Source organism: Myotis myotis, unplaced genomic scaffold, assembly GCF_014108235.1.
Source record: "Myotis myotis isolate mMyoMyo1 unplaced genomic scaffold, mMyoMyo1.p scaffold_m19_p_9, whole genome shotgun sequence".
Taxonomy (NCBI): Eukaryota; Metazoa; Chordata; class Mammalia; order Chiroptera; family Vespertilionidae; genus Myotis; species Myotis myotis.
In genome coordinates this window covers 60,230,186-60,246,873 of record NW_023416401.1, presented here as the reverse complement: position 1 = coordinate 60,246,873, position 16,688 = coordinate 60,230,186, and positions in this window count along the sequence as shown.

The window sequence follows — 16,688 nt, the reverse complement described above, 5'->3', positions numbered from 1 at the left end:
GCCCCTCAGAGAATATTATGAATTCAGTGTTCAGTGCCTCAGAGAAGGGAGAGTTCCTCAGAAAATGGACCAAGAGCCTGAGTTTCCCAAGTCCAGGCCCTGAGAGGATGGGGTATAGAAAGACACACAGAAAATCTACATGCACAGGAGAGGTCCCCTAGTCAAGATAAAAGAAAGAAGCAGGGAGGAGAAGTTTTGGGGCCCCTAAGAAAATAAGTTCAAAGACATGTGGGAGGCCTTGAGTATGGAGGAAAAGGGCAAAGGAAAGCAGCCAGACCACCCAAGAGGGAAGCTGGGTCCAGGTGGGTGACTGTGAGACGCCGCACCTCACAGCTGCACCTCGGAGCTTCCCTGGCCCTGCAGAGTGTGGCAGGCAGCAGTAGAGTTCTCATGTGCCCAACAGCAGTGCCTGAGCCCTCCCCCCTCACCAACGTCCCACTCCTATGTAGCATCGGCAGGGCAGGGATGTGAGCAGAGAAAGGCAGGGAACCAGAGGGCTTTGCAGTCAGATGAAAGCAGCCCCACGATTGCCAAGTGTGGGGAGATGGCAAAGCTTGGAGAGATAGGCACCAGCCAAAGCCGATAATAAGGTAGGACTGGCCCCAGAAAAAGGCAGGTGAGGAGAAACTTAGGATTGTCATAAAATGCCCACCACAGAGAGAATGGGGGTTTAGGATGGACTCTGCCCTGGGAATGAACTAGTGCCCGGCTCCCTCAGTAACCCCAGCTGGCCTCAGGAAAATGGAGGAGTTACAGATGAAGCCCTCCTAAGCGCCAATTTTCCACCATGGAGCCCAAACCATGGAGGGACACCCAAGGATTGGTGCAGAGTCCCTGTCCTGTAGTAGGAGGTTGGCGTCCAGAGTAAACCATGCTGTAGGTTCACTACTTGACTCAGGACCTGTTTTTTAAATATGAACCACAAGCCCAGCATTGAAGAAAAAATATCCCCAACCAGCAGCCCCCAAGGAGTCTCTGAGCTAGAGGGTAGGACAGCCCTGCACGTTGGCCGTGCAAAGTCTCCCAGCCCTTGGTGTGTATATGAGAAACACCTAAGATAAACTAAGGCTGGGAGACACTTTCCCAGGGGAGAGCTGAATACCAACCCCAAGCCCAGAATTTCCCCATCTGTGTGTGAGCACAGTGCCTGGCCCATGGTAGACACTGAGTATGAAATGATCGAATGCCGTGAGAAAAGCTGGGCAGGCCCTGGCTCACTCCTCACACCTGTCCAGGCAGGAGAGAGCCTCTGCTCCGGCCATGGGGGCCCTCACTCCCCGCATGACTGTAACAAGTGCATCTCACTCTGCAGTCTGACTTTGAGTCTCCAGGTTGCATTGGGTGGTGCCTGACAGGGTGTGCAGTGGCCCCATTGCCAGGCCGGGTAGCCAACTAGCAGCAATGTATAGCCAGTGAATGGCAAACCAGCAGGTGGTGCTCAGAGAGAAGCAGCAAAAAGGAAGTGCCCATCAGCCACTTCCCCTTCTGGGAATGAATGAAAAGCACCTCTTGGCCCACACATACTCCACTTTGATTTCCAAAGCAGAATCCACAGGCCTAACACTGAATGTGGACATCAATGGAACAACTGGGTAAAAAAGGAACAAATCCTACACACATGTCTTAACGTAAATTCTTGGCCTTTTCAAACCTCTTAAACATCTATAACAAGGTATATACACATACATAGGTGTAGTAGAATGTATCAAACTCTATCCCCCACTGAAAATATAAACTTCAGGGCGAGGTTAAAATGTCTCTATATCTGCCTTCTTTCTGGTAAAAGCATTGGGAAGGATATGTTTTGAGGGTAAAGAAGCATCCACAAAACATCATATTTTCTGGTTGTAAACAAGGTATAATAGTTGCCAAAATCTAGGTACACCATATTGATAGGGAAATGGTATTAAATCTGAGAGAAAGGTGCAAAACAACTGAAAATACCTGACCCAATGATAAGTAATATTAATGATGATGACAGTAAATTATGGAATACTCACATATGCCAAATATATGCTAATTGCTTTAATCATCATGACAACGCTATGATAGGGACAATATTATCTATATTTTATCGATGAGGAAACTAAACCAGAGAAAATTATTAGATAATGTCCCAAGGCACCACACACTGAACCAAGATTTACACACACATCTGTCTGGCCCCAAACCCTGCACACAGGAACTCTGCCTTCCCCAAAACACTGGCTCATCACCTTTAATAAAACACAAGGCTCATCAAAAATCTCATGAGAGAAAGATACATATCACATGATCTCACTCATTTGTGGAATATAATGAACAGCATAAACTGATGAACAAAAATTGAACCAGAGTCACAGAAGCATCAAACAGACTGTCCAACCTATGAGGGAAGGCAGGGGGGACGGGGTAAGAGATCAACCAAAGGACGGGTATGCATGCATATGAGCATAACCAATGGATACAGATGCGGGGAGGAGGGAAGTGCATGTGCTGGGGGATGGCCGGGGAGAGGTCAATGGGGGGGAAAGGAGACTTATGTAATACTTTTAACAAGAAAGAATTTAAATTTTTAAAAAATCTCATGAGAGATATGTACCCTTAGAAATAAAAATTAACCCAAAGTTTACATACAACTCCAGAGAATTCAGGAACACAGATTTATCTGCTGTGAAAGGCCCTGTGAACACCCAATACCAACAAAGATCTGAGATTGATTACACCAGAGAAGGAAACCAAGGCAGGAGTCTGGAAAGATTGCTGAGGGACCTAGAGAGGCACAGACAAGCATATACACAGATAAAGTACAAATGCGTACACATATGTGTGCATTTATTTAAACACACACACACACACACACACACACACACACACACACACAAGGAACGGTCAAAATTCTGATGCCTCTGTCACCAGGACACCCCAGCTCAGCTGGGCTATGGTGACACATTCGCCCAGAGGCAATTAAGAATTGGTATCTGTGTTATCACCAGCAACTGTGATCCAGCCAGGCCTTGGCCAGCCTTGAAAGGACCCTCCCTTTCAAGAGTCAGCAGTCAAATCACTTAGCAGTTAGGGCTTGACAACAAGGGAGCCCCAGTGCTCAGCCTGCTAAGCCACCTTCTGAGAAACCGCTCATGTGGGTCCTGGATTAGCAGAAAGAAGTCAATGGCTGCCCCACCTCCTAGGGTTGAGGGAGAGAGAAAGGACAAGGAACCAGGAAGCCCCAAGGGGCCTTCAAAGGCTACATCCCGGATGTGCCCCTCCCCACCCCCACTCCCCACGCCTGGAGTAGGGTTCATTACTTGGGTCCAGAGAAACCATTAGCAACCATTAGCAAAATCAAGGGCCACACCCACTAATGGGTGTCACAAATTTCAACTAAAGAATCACTCACTTTCTCTCAAATGTCCAAGAAAAATAAGATCCAGGACAGTTGGGTTTTGTCCTCCTTATCATCACGTGTAAAACCCATGGTTCTAGTCTCTGGGAAAAGGTCAACTATTGTTTGTTCTATGCATCTGACATTTCAGCAAATCCCAAAATGGGGCCTTTGGCAACCAGAACTACACTTGAGGTCCACAGTTTGAGAACCACAAGTGGGGTTGGCAAGGGCCAGGCAGCAAACATGCTGAGCCTGCTTGGAGGCAGGAACCCAAAACAATGCCTCCACATCAAGTGAGCAGAAGCAGACATTAGCCACACTCTGTCAAAATCATCTCCCTCTCCCACACTCTTCCTTTGTAAAGCTGTGATACACCACACAGCAAGATGGTGACAGGATGCACAAAATCACAAAGATCCTAGTGGTAGGAACTGAACAGATGACTGAGAACAACCTCTTAAATAGGGGAAAGCCTGAGGCCCAGAGAATGGGCTCTAGAATTTTGGGATCCATTAAATAAAGAACAGGTGAGAGGAAGCCTCACATAGAGATTAAAATTTCTAAAATAGAAATGGAAGGACAGCGGACATCTGAGAACATTTCACTCTCATCCCAGAGGCCCTCTGGGAAAGGAACGGGGCTGAGCAATTTCTGTAACAGCCATGCTTACAATCCCCAGGCCCGCATTCAGGCTCTCGGCTACTTCAGACACTGTGTACTTTCCAATCCTCCTGCGTCCATCACTTTATTACTAAATCTTTGTATGTTCCTATCACACACACCTGATATAAAATGTCAACAGAGAGATACCCTGTCCAACGTGACCCCATGCCCTCTCCCTCAGGTCCCCACCCTTCAATTAGTCACTCAATACTGAGTGCCAACCTTGGGCAGGGTACAGCACTGGCACCTTTACTAAAGGGCTCTCAATGCGTTGGCACCTGCTCTACTCTGCCATTCAACCAGCACCCACATAACTCAGGGATAACAGGCCTTTGAAGATTTAAAATACGAAGGGGAGAGTACCCGGTCGGGCTAACCCCTCTGAAAAATTTCCAGACACCATGAACATCTCTCAGAAAGATAATGGCAAATGTCACAACCATTAGCAGGTGCTGATCTTGGAAATCAGCCTGTATCACGCCTCCCTTATCAGCACACTTGAATGGCATCCCTTCATGTCTGATCCCTTTCCTTAGAGACGTTGGTCTATAAATGTGGGATGCAGCTTTCCGTCTGACAGTCCCAGCAATAGCAGGAGGAGAGGCAGCTTCCGAAAAAGGTCGCCCATCAACACCGACCCATCGACACTGGGCAAGGTAAGAACTCACTAAATCAAGTTCACAAAAGAACGGGCCGAAATTCGGAGGTGGAAACAAGCTAGGACAGTTCATCAGAGGACAATAACTAGAGTTTGCATTTAGAATCTCTTCAGCCCCCTCCCTACTAAGCCACACAGCACTCTGCCTAGCACAGTAGGTGTCGCAATTGCCGGTTATGCAACTGCTTTTAGAAAAGGGGGATTTGTTACTGGGACTCTCCAAGGGTCCCACTAAAGATGATGTCTAACAATATTGCCATCAACTCAGTCACAGGCACAGAATTTTATTATTTTTTCCTCACAGGACACTTACATGTTACCTGAGACAGTAAAGGCCAATTTCACACAGAGGAGGGTAAAATCAGAAAAATAATGAAAATGTGATGATTTTTTTATAACACCTAATTTGTTCAATGTGAAGGATTGGCATTGGCTTCTGATTATGTCCTTCCCAACATTTCTGCAATAGCGATTCTGCTGATGATACTGCTAAGTGGCAGGCAGCTAGATCTAAGCAATGCCTACCTACCGATGGCAAGAACAAAGGTCCCCAAGTCTGATTTTTTAAACTTGTCTGGAGAGAAAAATCCAAACAGAGAGAACCTCCAAAGTCTACTTGCTTCACTGAGGGAAAATGCCCTAAGACACAAGCCTCCATGTTACCCATGATTCTCAATGACAACCAGACTTTGAGAATCATGGTAAGGGAAGAATCTGACAGCCAGGAAAGGAAGTGATCCCACTGAGTGAACAGCTGAGCTCAGAGTCAAGTGGGGCTTTCCTGTCTGGGAGTGCACCCAGCTCTCTGCCTTCAGCTGGAAACAGCAGTAATAATACTACCTAGTGCCTGGACTTGCTGGGAGGATTGTATAAGATGTTGCAGATGTTAGCACAGTAACAAGGACAACACTGACCAGTACTCAATAAGGATATATATACAGACACATCCCATTCAACAGAGATAGACTTGAGACTTACACATTTATACAATCACATCAGTTATGGCTGCTCAACCCCAGCCAAGAGGAAGAGGCCATGTGACCTGTGGTCAATAGGATCACCCATTGCCCTGCACACAGAAGGGGCCACAGAAGGGGGATGGCCTGGTTAACTCGATCATTCACTCACACAGGGAGCCGATTTGTGCTGAGAACTAATACAACTGTGTGAACTGGCTCATGCCACCATCAAACCAGACCAGTACTCTCCTGAAACAGAAGAACGGGCCTCAGAAGACAGAATAACCCTGAGATGGTCTCACTCACAAGGGGATGGCTCTGGCCTCTTCAAACTGAGTTAAAATGCCAGGACAGCCCAAATACCAAAAGAGTGAAGAATGCCAAGCCTGGGAATAGTTGATGGGGTGGTTTAGTCCTGACCATGATAATTACGAGGGGGGGCTGGACAATGGGCACAGGCAAGCCTTATTGCCTGCTCTATACAAGTTCCACCATTTGAATAAAGAGGACTCAAGTCTTTCCTCTCAGGGTTGTGCAGAGTTTAAAGCAGCTGATATCCATTTTCCATTCACAAAGGGATGGCACTTGGTAAGCTCACACCAACAAGGACACTGCTATACGTTCCCTGACCAGAAGCAGGGACCTTGACCACTGCTGGAGAGATAACATTTGTAGCTGGAGAATTCAAAACTCTCCAATACCCAAATGGTAACTCAGGCCACTCCAAGGATGTTTGTGTCAAGAGGACTGGCAGGAGGATGTGGGACGCTACCCAGAAAGCCTACAGCAAGGGCGAGGCCTATACTCAAAGGGTGCCCCCAGCCCATAGACACCTTTATGCACAGGTGTACAGAAATGACAGAGAGGCCTTTCCTCCAAACATTGACTGCCATGTGCTAGAACGTTGCCCCATGAATACAGTACGCATACAATATCTGCAATGTGAATGTCGCCCTCGTAATGAGGTAGGAACTTGTGTGTACATCCAATACAAACATACTGGCAGCCCTATGGTCCATTGAAAATGTGGTGTCTGACGAAGCCTTCATTTGCAGATATCAGCCGCCAAGATGCTAACCCTCTGGGCCTTGGCCATCACACTGGCTGTCCAGGCAGAAACGCTTGACCTGCTGGCCCCACCTACACTGCTGGGAAAACTTCCTGACGAAAGACCCCTTCTACTACCTGGACAGTTCGGCAGATCTCCACCAACTCCAAACGGTTCTTCATCTGTAAAAAATCTATCGGGGACTTCAAATCCTGGCTGTATCCCCGTGGCCAAGTACTTCATGTCTAGCAGCAAACTCAATGACTGTAAGTAAGAACTGTTTCACCTATACACCTTTAACTTTCACACCCCTCACACATGCTTCTCATGTCCAAGGCTACTTATACCTTTTGAACAAGTGGTTTTCAAAAAGGAGGTGATATCAGAATCACCTCAGGAATTTATTAACAAAATAGCTGCCTGGGCCCCACTCCTGGGCATTCTCATGTAGCAGTACCACAGTGGTACTGGTTTTCTAATAAGATCAAGATGATACTGAGGCTGCTTGTCCACACATTGGGTAGAACATGTCAAAGCAAGCTTGGAGAAGGGAGCTCTTGGATCCAGCAACCGCTCCATTTGCCTGCCTTTTATTATGACTCTTATCACCTGAACACTGCCAGGAAATCTCAGAGCTTCTCAATGCTGGGCCACAGAGCTCAGCACAGACACCCATAGGTGCTTAAAGCATCAACTGCTTGACCAGGAACCAGGACATAAGAAATGCGGGCCCACGTCCAAACTCCTTGGCCAGATTTATGCTCACCAAACTCCTATATCACGCCCTCCCTGAGTCTCAGCTTCCTTTAGGTGATGTGAAATTTTGTCCCCCAGTAGTCTCCCAGGATCTGAAGGCAGAGGAGTCAGGAATTGCAAGAAACGCCCTTTGAGAACAAGAAGGGAATAGGACTCATCATCAAACAAATGCAAGAAGGAAAGTCCTCAAGGCTACTCTTACCAGCCTTCTGAAACCTAGGCTGGCCTTCCAGCATGATAGGACAGGGTGACAGAGAGACACGCGGCAATTGCCTACTGACCACAGTGCCCAGCCCCACAGTTCACCCACCACTAGAAACATATGCCCCACTCTTCTGACCATCCTACCTTGTTACAAAATATTCCAAATGTACAGAAAAGTTCAGACAGTGGTACAAAGGACAGCTGTGCCCTCATCAAGCAGTATATGGTGGTGATGGTGATGGTTAATTTCATTGTCAAATATACAAAAACCAAGAATATATACACAGCAAACACCTTTGTAACCAAAATCTGCATTAAGAATAAAAGCAGGCATAGGGTTAAAGGCCCCATAACTCTAACTGGGCTGCACATCCTTCCCTCCTCCTCTCTCCCTCCAGAAGAGGCCTCAGGCCTGATTACTTTTCCCACACCATTTTTTATATTTTACAACACATGGCTACTTTTTCTCAATCAAATTAAAAATTTGCACCACATGTTATAAAGTTTCCCCAAAGGTAGCCAGCTTGCATTGTCTCATACTTATGTTTCTAAGGCGATTCATCCATGTTATAATGAGAAATATTAGCCCATTCATTTTCACTGCAATATTCTACCTGAAGAATCCTCCATGATTTACATCAACTTTGTTGTTGCCCAATTTTGTGCTACTCTGAGCAATGCTGACCAAAATACTCTTGTGTGGGTCTGGAAGTTCACATGCGCAATAGATTATCTGGGACACATACCTGGGCTGGAGGTGTGTCCACATCACCCCACACAGGCAAAGGCCCTCCAGACTGCAGAGCCCTGGGCATGGGAAGCAGCAGCAAGGCCCCAAAAGCCATGGCCTACAAGCTTCACAGGGGCTGGTACTAACAGACTTCTCCCTCCTGCTACTCTACTGGAACAAGAATCTTGTCCCTCAGTCCAATTCACTTTCGTGCTAGGCAGCCAAGGATGACTGTCATCCAGGTGAGACAGCTCTTCTGAGTCCCTTTCTCCAGCCATCAAGGGCAGCATGATGGGATAGGACCCTGTGACTTCAGCTCTGCTACTTGGCTCTTGACCCTCCTTCCCTTCCACACCTTCTTCTAGAATTTGAGTTCTCCATGACTTGCTTCTGTCCAGTGTGGAGACAAACCCATGGTTAGCGCCTCCTCCACCCTGATGATAATGCTACAGGAGGATGCTGCAGAGCAGGTGCAGGAAGTCTAGTAGAGGCAGCCTGTCAAAGGTGGCAGGACCTCCCATGACCCACAAGGGGAAAGGAGGCCTCCAGAAGGGAAGGGACTTGCACAGACTCGCCCAGATGGAGAACAGAATTCCAGATCTCTAGCTTCACCACCAGTTCCCTCAGATGCCTCCTACCCTACTCAGCATTTCAAATGGCAATCACCCATTTCATCCTGCACCCAGTGACCCACACTGTAGGTTCTATCATGCATCCATGGACAGCTGCAGAGACTGGGGCTCAGGACACTCAGCCTTCAAGGGCAGAGCCTGGCCTATATTAAATTCTAAGCTACTGGGCTCAAAAGCAAAACAAGGTCCTTTCATTCCATGCCCAAGTCACTTCAGAGTAATATGCCCAAACCAGGCTACGCTCAGGAAGGTGCTATTAAATATTAACTTTTAACAAGGAACTGGTATATTTCTCTGTCACCACGCTATCCTCGGGGTGAGCAGAAGCAGGGATTGGTATGTCTAGGAGACATGATATAAAGTACCTATGGGCCCCACCATTCCTCAGTGCTGGCTCTCCAGTGGGAGGGTTCCTTTGGCTGAACTAGCTGTGCAGTTAATGGTAGGAAAATATCTCTTCGCCATTTTCAGATATGAATACCACCCTGCCACCGCAGATTGAGAAGATGCTGATGTGTGCAGATATGGATCTGGCCGGTGTGCTTGGGACAGTGTTAGACACAGTGTCCAACCTGGACGTGCTGTCTCTGTTAGACCTCTCTTCCTCCCTCAATATCCTTGGTGACAGTGGCCTTACTGGTGTCCTGGGCAAGGGGAGCAACAGCAAGTCCTCAGAGTCACCACTGCCTTCGCTCTCAAAAGCCACTGATGCAGTCAGCAACCTGCTACCCTTGGCCCAAGGAGCCCTGAGCGGCCTACTACCCAACACTGTGGTGAGGGATCCTGCAAAAAAAGCTGACCCGGACTCTTCTCTTCTCTCAAACCTCCCCCTGCCCCTGCCCCTGGGTGGTGTGCTCAACAAAGTCGGCGAGCTCAAAGAATCCACCGAGGGCGTACTAAAGAGTGCGGTGCCAAGTGGCATCAATGATGCACTCTCGGGCGTGCTGGGAAACATTAACGTGAAAGATCTCTTGATAGGGTAAGTGCTTCCTTGCCCCTAAGGTACAGCACATGAGAAAAGTGATGTTTGGGGATACTGAAGTTCAGCCTCCTACAAACCCATGGAAAGGGACAGCCATGTTTGCACAAAGCAATATTCCAACTTTGTGTCCTTTGGGGGGAAATTTGAACAAGATTTCTTGAGCGTAAGGAACGGGGCGGCTAACAGGGGATGGATGGGTTGGTAGGTTGTTAATTGGCTGCTTCAAAGGCATTTCTCCTGCTGCTCAGGTTGATTCCTTGAGTCAGGACTGACCCTGGATGCTGTCATTTTGCAGATTAGAGGTTCAAAAAGCGACTGTGGAGAACATGATGTTGACCATGACAGATGATGAGATCCTCGTTCAAGCTGTGACTACCGCCTTCATAGGTGGAAAAGGGTGAGCCTGTCTCCAAATCAGTCACCTGGGTTGCCCTGGACAACACCCTTAATATCCAGTATCCAAAGGGCCAGGCAGGGACAACACAGAGAAAGGCAGGATGTCTGAGGATGGGGCAAATTAGGCACTGGGCACAGCTGCCCCCTCCTCCAGCCCAGAGGACCGAGGAGGGATAATGACTCCATGGAACTCCATCTTCAAAGAGTGTAAACAAAGCCAGAAATGCAAATTCCTTGTGAAACATGCACATTTATACAGATGGCCAATGTAGAGAGAAACCACAGAGTGCACCTCCTACTGACCGCACTGGATTCCTGGGAAGTGTAGCTTCCAAACCACCTGCACTCTCCAAAGAGCAGCAGCCCACTCTCACAAACACTGTCCTAGGCAGTTGGGGGAGACAGAGATGTTTCATTGCACTCCAGTAGCTACCAATGCAAACATACATGCATGCACATGTTCATTCATCCACCTATCATGTACTACTCTGTACCAGACACCATGCTGGGCACAGAGGGAGGAACTAAAAGTGGGCCCTTTCCTCGATGAGAGTCAACATGTGAGAGAGGAACACGTTCACAGGACAGGCCCAGGGCACACAGGAAGGCATGAGAAGGGCGGGAACCCCCACCCCACTCCGCAACCCCTCCCCCCCCGGGAGGACTCCTTGGACTAACTCCCAGCACTGATCTCTCTCACTGACCGAGCTCGATCCAGGCACTTAACTGAGGCACTCAACTTCCAAAGCCTCTTGACAACCTCATCAAGAAAGCAGTCCTGTCTCAAGATTAGGAAACCAGTTGAGACCCACAAACTGCTTATAAAACTTGCGCAGTGTCACACAGCTGACATGTGGCAGTGACAACACCTGAATCCAGGCCTTCTGCCTCCACAGCCCATGTCTGTGACCAACACCATTAGCAGTGGTAGGAAGAGCCATTTGTCTTCTTCAGAGCATGTGATGTTAATAAGACCAGGTGTGGTAAATGGTGGGTTTTTCTGATGCTGTCACTCACACAATAGACAGCTGGGGTGCTGGGCACAAAGGTGAACCTATAATGGGCATCCAGTTACAAGGTAGCCTGGTGCCTCTAGGAAAAAAAGACTTCCTGAAGTTTGGTCAGGAGAGGGATTTTCCAATGTTTATGGAATGCCAGCCTCTGAGTCCTGTGTACAGGGGATGTTCAACCTTGGCTCATGCTCATTAGAAAGCACCAGACTTTCCCTCTCTCCAATAACCTGGACAAATTCATGAGACTGACTCCCAAAATGCCTATCACTTTGGCTGAGCACATCTTGCAGTCAGGTCTGGTTTCACCTCTATCTTGTTCTCCACAGCCTGTTAGGACCTGTAATCAGCATACTGGGATTTCAAATAAATGGCGATGTGACTCTGAAAATTGGTGTTTCCACAAACGACACCCAGTGTGTCAGCTTCCAAGTCCAGGACAAGGTCATCAAGGCTACAAAAGTGTACCTTCAATTGGTGAAGACGTACGTGAGACCATTTTTCTCATTTTCTGAATCAACTGGCTGGTGTGCTAGAATGTTTTCTTATGTTAAATCTACCTAGAACTCCATTATGGGATGCACCATAAATCATTTAACCAGTCCCTTATGAAATAATGTTTTTTTTCCAATTATTAACTTTTATACCCAATACTAATTAGTAAAGTCCCAGAAAACCTACTCACCAAACTGCACAGTATCTGATGGATAATTTCTCCTTTTTTTCAATATATTTTTATTGATTTCAGAGAGGAAGGGAGAGGGAGAGATAGAAACATCAATGATGAGAGAAAAACATTGACCGGCTGCCTCCTGCACACCCCACACTTGGGATTGAGCCCGCAACCGGGGCATGTACCCTGACCAGGAATCAACTGTGACCTCCTGGTTCATAGATGGACACTCAATTACTGAGCCATGCCAGCAGGCTGAAGGATAATTTTATCTGTGTGAAACACTGGGTCAGATGTGCGGCTTTGGTGATATTCCCAGGTATCCTCACTTCTTCCTTCATGACTATAACCAAAGGTGAAAGGGCTCAGGTGGTTGCAAATTGTAAGCAGCAGGACATCATTGCAGCTGTATCATCAATGGATGGGTTATCTCCAATGTGGGACAAAATCCAGAAATGCAAAATCACACAGCTCTCCACATGTATCTTCCCAGGGTCACAGATACTTTGCCTCTCCCTGTCCCTCTGCCCTTGAATGATGTCATTCCTCAACTGCTGACAGTTGCCATAAAAGAGAAAGTAAGTCATAGGAAAGGGGCGGGCACCCCCACAAAGGTCTATGTCATTGGAGGGAAGCCCTTTCCTCAGATATGGCCTGATGCTTGGAGAGACGTGGGGAGGACACATCAGCCTTCAGGAGTCCAGAGGCTGGGGGATGCAACATTCCCTCTGACCCCAGCAGTGGGATAGGACAATGCTCAAGCTGGCGGGGACAGGGGGAGAGGATGAGTTCTGCCAAAAAGAAGGCCAGGAAATAGAAGAGGAAGAAGGGAAGGAGGATAGGGAAGAATGAGAAGAGGAGCTGGGGTGTGGAGATGGGTGGGACGGCTGCATGTCCTCTGCAAAGCTAACTGGTGGTTAATTCACAGATGAAAGAATCAACCTCATGTGACATTGACCTCAGTGATTTCAGCGAATGCAAGAACTGTGAGTACAAACATCTGACTTCCCTGGGGCTGCCCAGGTCAATGCAGGGAGACGGCCAAGCCCCATAGGAATCCCGTTGGGTGACAGACAGAAGATGGGGCTGTGAGCTGCAACACTGGGTACCTCCAAGCACCCAACCAACTCCTCAGCACACTCAGGGCACACAATGTGGCAGCCTACCTGCTTCTCCAAATTACTGAGACTCATTATCAGGACATAAAGGGAAAAAAGCCCCTTAGAGGCTCGGTGTAGCTCCCCAGGCCCAGATGGTTTGCAAAGTGCACGTGCGTGGAGCCTGAGCAAGGAGCAGTTCCAGGCCCTCACACCAGGGAGGCTGAGAGGCAGAAATTCCTTCTAATATCCCTTTACATAACCAAGGTACGGATGACAGGACTTTGTCAGGCGGCTGCCATCAAGACAGCCAAAGTAGGAAATTGGTGATATTTGTCATGTCGCGAGGTAGACAAAGCATGGGACCTGGGCAGCAAGCCTTTTCCTCCCCCTGGAGGTTTCAGCACAGTGGGGGCAGGGCTGAGTCCTCATGTCACCTTCCTCCCTGCAGCTTCCTCGTAGGCTCAGGAGAAGAAGCCAGTGTGGCACCAGCTTTTTGTGTGGACTGAGGGCAAGAATGGTGTCACCCTGGTCCCTCATCTGGAGGGCAGAGCCAGGCAGAGAACCCAGGGCCCGACACCCGCTAGGAGTCTGTCAGGTCCCTCTAGGTTCTCTCTTCTCTCCTGCAGCTACTGGCTTGTTCAAGTACCAACTTAAAAGTTTCCAGCTATCTGAAGAAGGTCTTTCAACCCTCTACTGTGTAAGTGTTCTTTGCTCTTAAGATAAGTTCTGCAGGAAAGCTGGAAATTGATGTTAGCCTCACATGATGGCATGATGATTTTCTGTTTTTCTCTCTCTAGGCCTCCTTTAACAGAAAAGTCCTTCTGCCTGGAAGCCCCCTTTCTCCAAATCCTAAAAATGCCAACATTTCCATAACTATGTCTAACATAATGCTCAGGGAAATCATCACCCTCAGTGCCAAGCAGAGCTCCATCCAGGTAAGCGTCATCACATGGCTCCTGGCACCACTCTCCTCTTTGCTTAAGCTTAGTCTATCAACCTCTAAGTCTGAGGAGATAGAAATGGCTTCTGGGACATTCTTCGAGAGACAAATATGAGGAAATGGGATACACCTTTTCCCTTTGGATCGTTTAAGTGGATCCAGGTTTACATCAGGGAAAGCAGAGAGAAAGGGCACCAGAGGACAAATGCTTTCTGAGTGCATTCTATGTGCCAGGTACAATGCCAGTTGTCTTTACATAATTAATGACATTTAATCTTCACAACAGATCTGGGAAGTAGGGATTCTTATTCTCATTTCTCAGATGACCAGCATGAATGAAGTAACTTACCAACAGTTACAGCATGAGCAAGGGAGTGGGTTTATCCACCTGTGAGGTATTCAGTTGCTCCCAGTGGTAGAAGGAATAGTATCAGTCAGTAGTTATAACAAAACTAGAGGCCCAGTGCATGGATTCATGTACCGGTGGGGTCTCTCGGCATGGCCTGCGGGGACCGGCCAAAACCGGCAGTCCAAAGCCACCTGCCGCTCCTGCCTGCTGCTCCCGCTCATCCCGACCCTGCCGCAGTCAGTCCCGATTGGGAAAGGCTCCTACCGCCACAGCAGCGCTCACCAGCCGTGAGCCCTGCATCTGGCACCCATCAGTCAGCTGAGCGGCACTTCCACTGTAGGAGCACACTGACCACCAGGGGTCAGCCACTGCATTGTGGTCTGCCCCATGGTAGTCAGTGCACGTCATAGCAACCGGTTGACTGGTCAGTCAACAATTCAGTTATTCGGTCACTTAGACTTTTATATATATATAGATAATAATCACTGAGTACTGTCTATGTGCCAGGCTCTGTTTCAAGCAATGTATAATGTATCCATAACAAAGCCTCCCAAAATAATCAAGTACAGAGTTGTCTGCCACTAGAGCATAGAAATAAATGGGCTTTAGCCCTAGCCTGCTTGCTCAGTGGATAGAGCGTCAGCCTGTGGACTGACAGTTCATAGTTTCAATTCCTGGTCAGGGCACATGCCCGGACACATGCAGGAGGCAGCCAATCAATGATTCTCTCTCATCATTGATGTTTCTATCTCTCCCTCTCCCTTCCTCTCTGAAATCAATAAAAATATATTTCTTAAAAGAAGAAAAGAAACAGGCTTTAAATTGAATGAGAATTAACAGAAAAGTAAAATGTTATCTGTTATATGCACCACTGTGCTTCTGAGAAAGAAAAAGAGATAAACAGCAAGGTCTGGAATTAGACCCTGTACGTGTGGTTAGATCAGCCATGCCAGCACCTGGCTAGGTGACTAACTCATACTACAGGATCAATAAACATTTGAATAAATGAAGTGCATGAAGCATGGGTGTTTCCTAATGGAGCATTCTGCAGCTCTTCTCCTTCTCCTCTCCCCACTCTAAGTGATGACTTCTTTACAACAGATGAATAACCTGAATACATACATCACCAGAGTATTCTATGCCAGCCTGCCAGACAACCAAGTCCAAGCCATCTTCTGGGTCAACGTGGATAAGGATGGTGAGAGCTTTGCCCAAGGGCAAACGGTGAGTGCTGAGTAGTAACAAATCAGGATTCAGTTACGAGGAAAAAAAGAGTGTTCGATGCGGGGAGTTACTACCATAACCCTGAGGGCCAAGTGCCTGGGTGACCCTAAGACAAGGGGCATCAATCAGGCTGGGGGGCTCAGCTGCCAGGGGAGAATAAACAGGTTGTCTCCTAAGATCAGATCTCCACTCTAGTTCTGACCTGTGGCCTTGTTGGTCATATCATGATGTGACATGTTTGCTGAGTAGCCTTGGTCAAGGCATTATTTTTAACTCGTTTGTTTTATATTAATGCAGAAGATACTTGTCTCCTATGACTGCAAGATTTTAAACGGAAAATTGGTATCAGACATCAAGATTGTAAGGTACTGTCCATTACTACAAACTCCTCTTGACATTTGTTAGTATAGGAAGCAGTATCAGAACTCGATTCAGATCACATGAGAATAATGGACAAGGCCCTTGGGAAACAGTTGGATAATTACAGAGAACTCAGTACAAAATTTTACCTACATGCTGTATTCACCTTAAATTTGCTTTTTCTGTATTTAAAAATTTATAGGTGACTTTAATAAGGAACAGAGCTAATACTTAAACTCTGTTTTAGAATTAATTAATATTTTTTATTTGAAAATAATTTTTCCTTGTACTTTGTTTCCTAACAGATTTGAACACAGCATGAAACCCCCTGAGGCTGTAAGTTAATTAGATTTTCAAAATATTTATCTAAGACGCATGAGAAATTATTTTAAACCCAGACACTTAGTGACACAGGGACTCTAGAAAGGGAACGGTCACACAGACTAGGTCACAGACGCAATGTGGAGTAGGGCTGCGAGCTCCAACCCAGGCCCTCTCTGGGGAACTCGTAAAATTGGTCCTAAATCCATTGCCGAAGCACCACATCAGTCAGTCACCTGAATGAAAGCCCAAAATCCGTGTTTCAGTGGGATGGGTCATTCTGACACACCAGGAAGTCTTGGGGTTGGTCCACTGG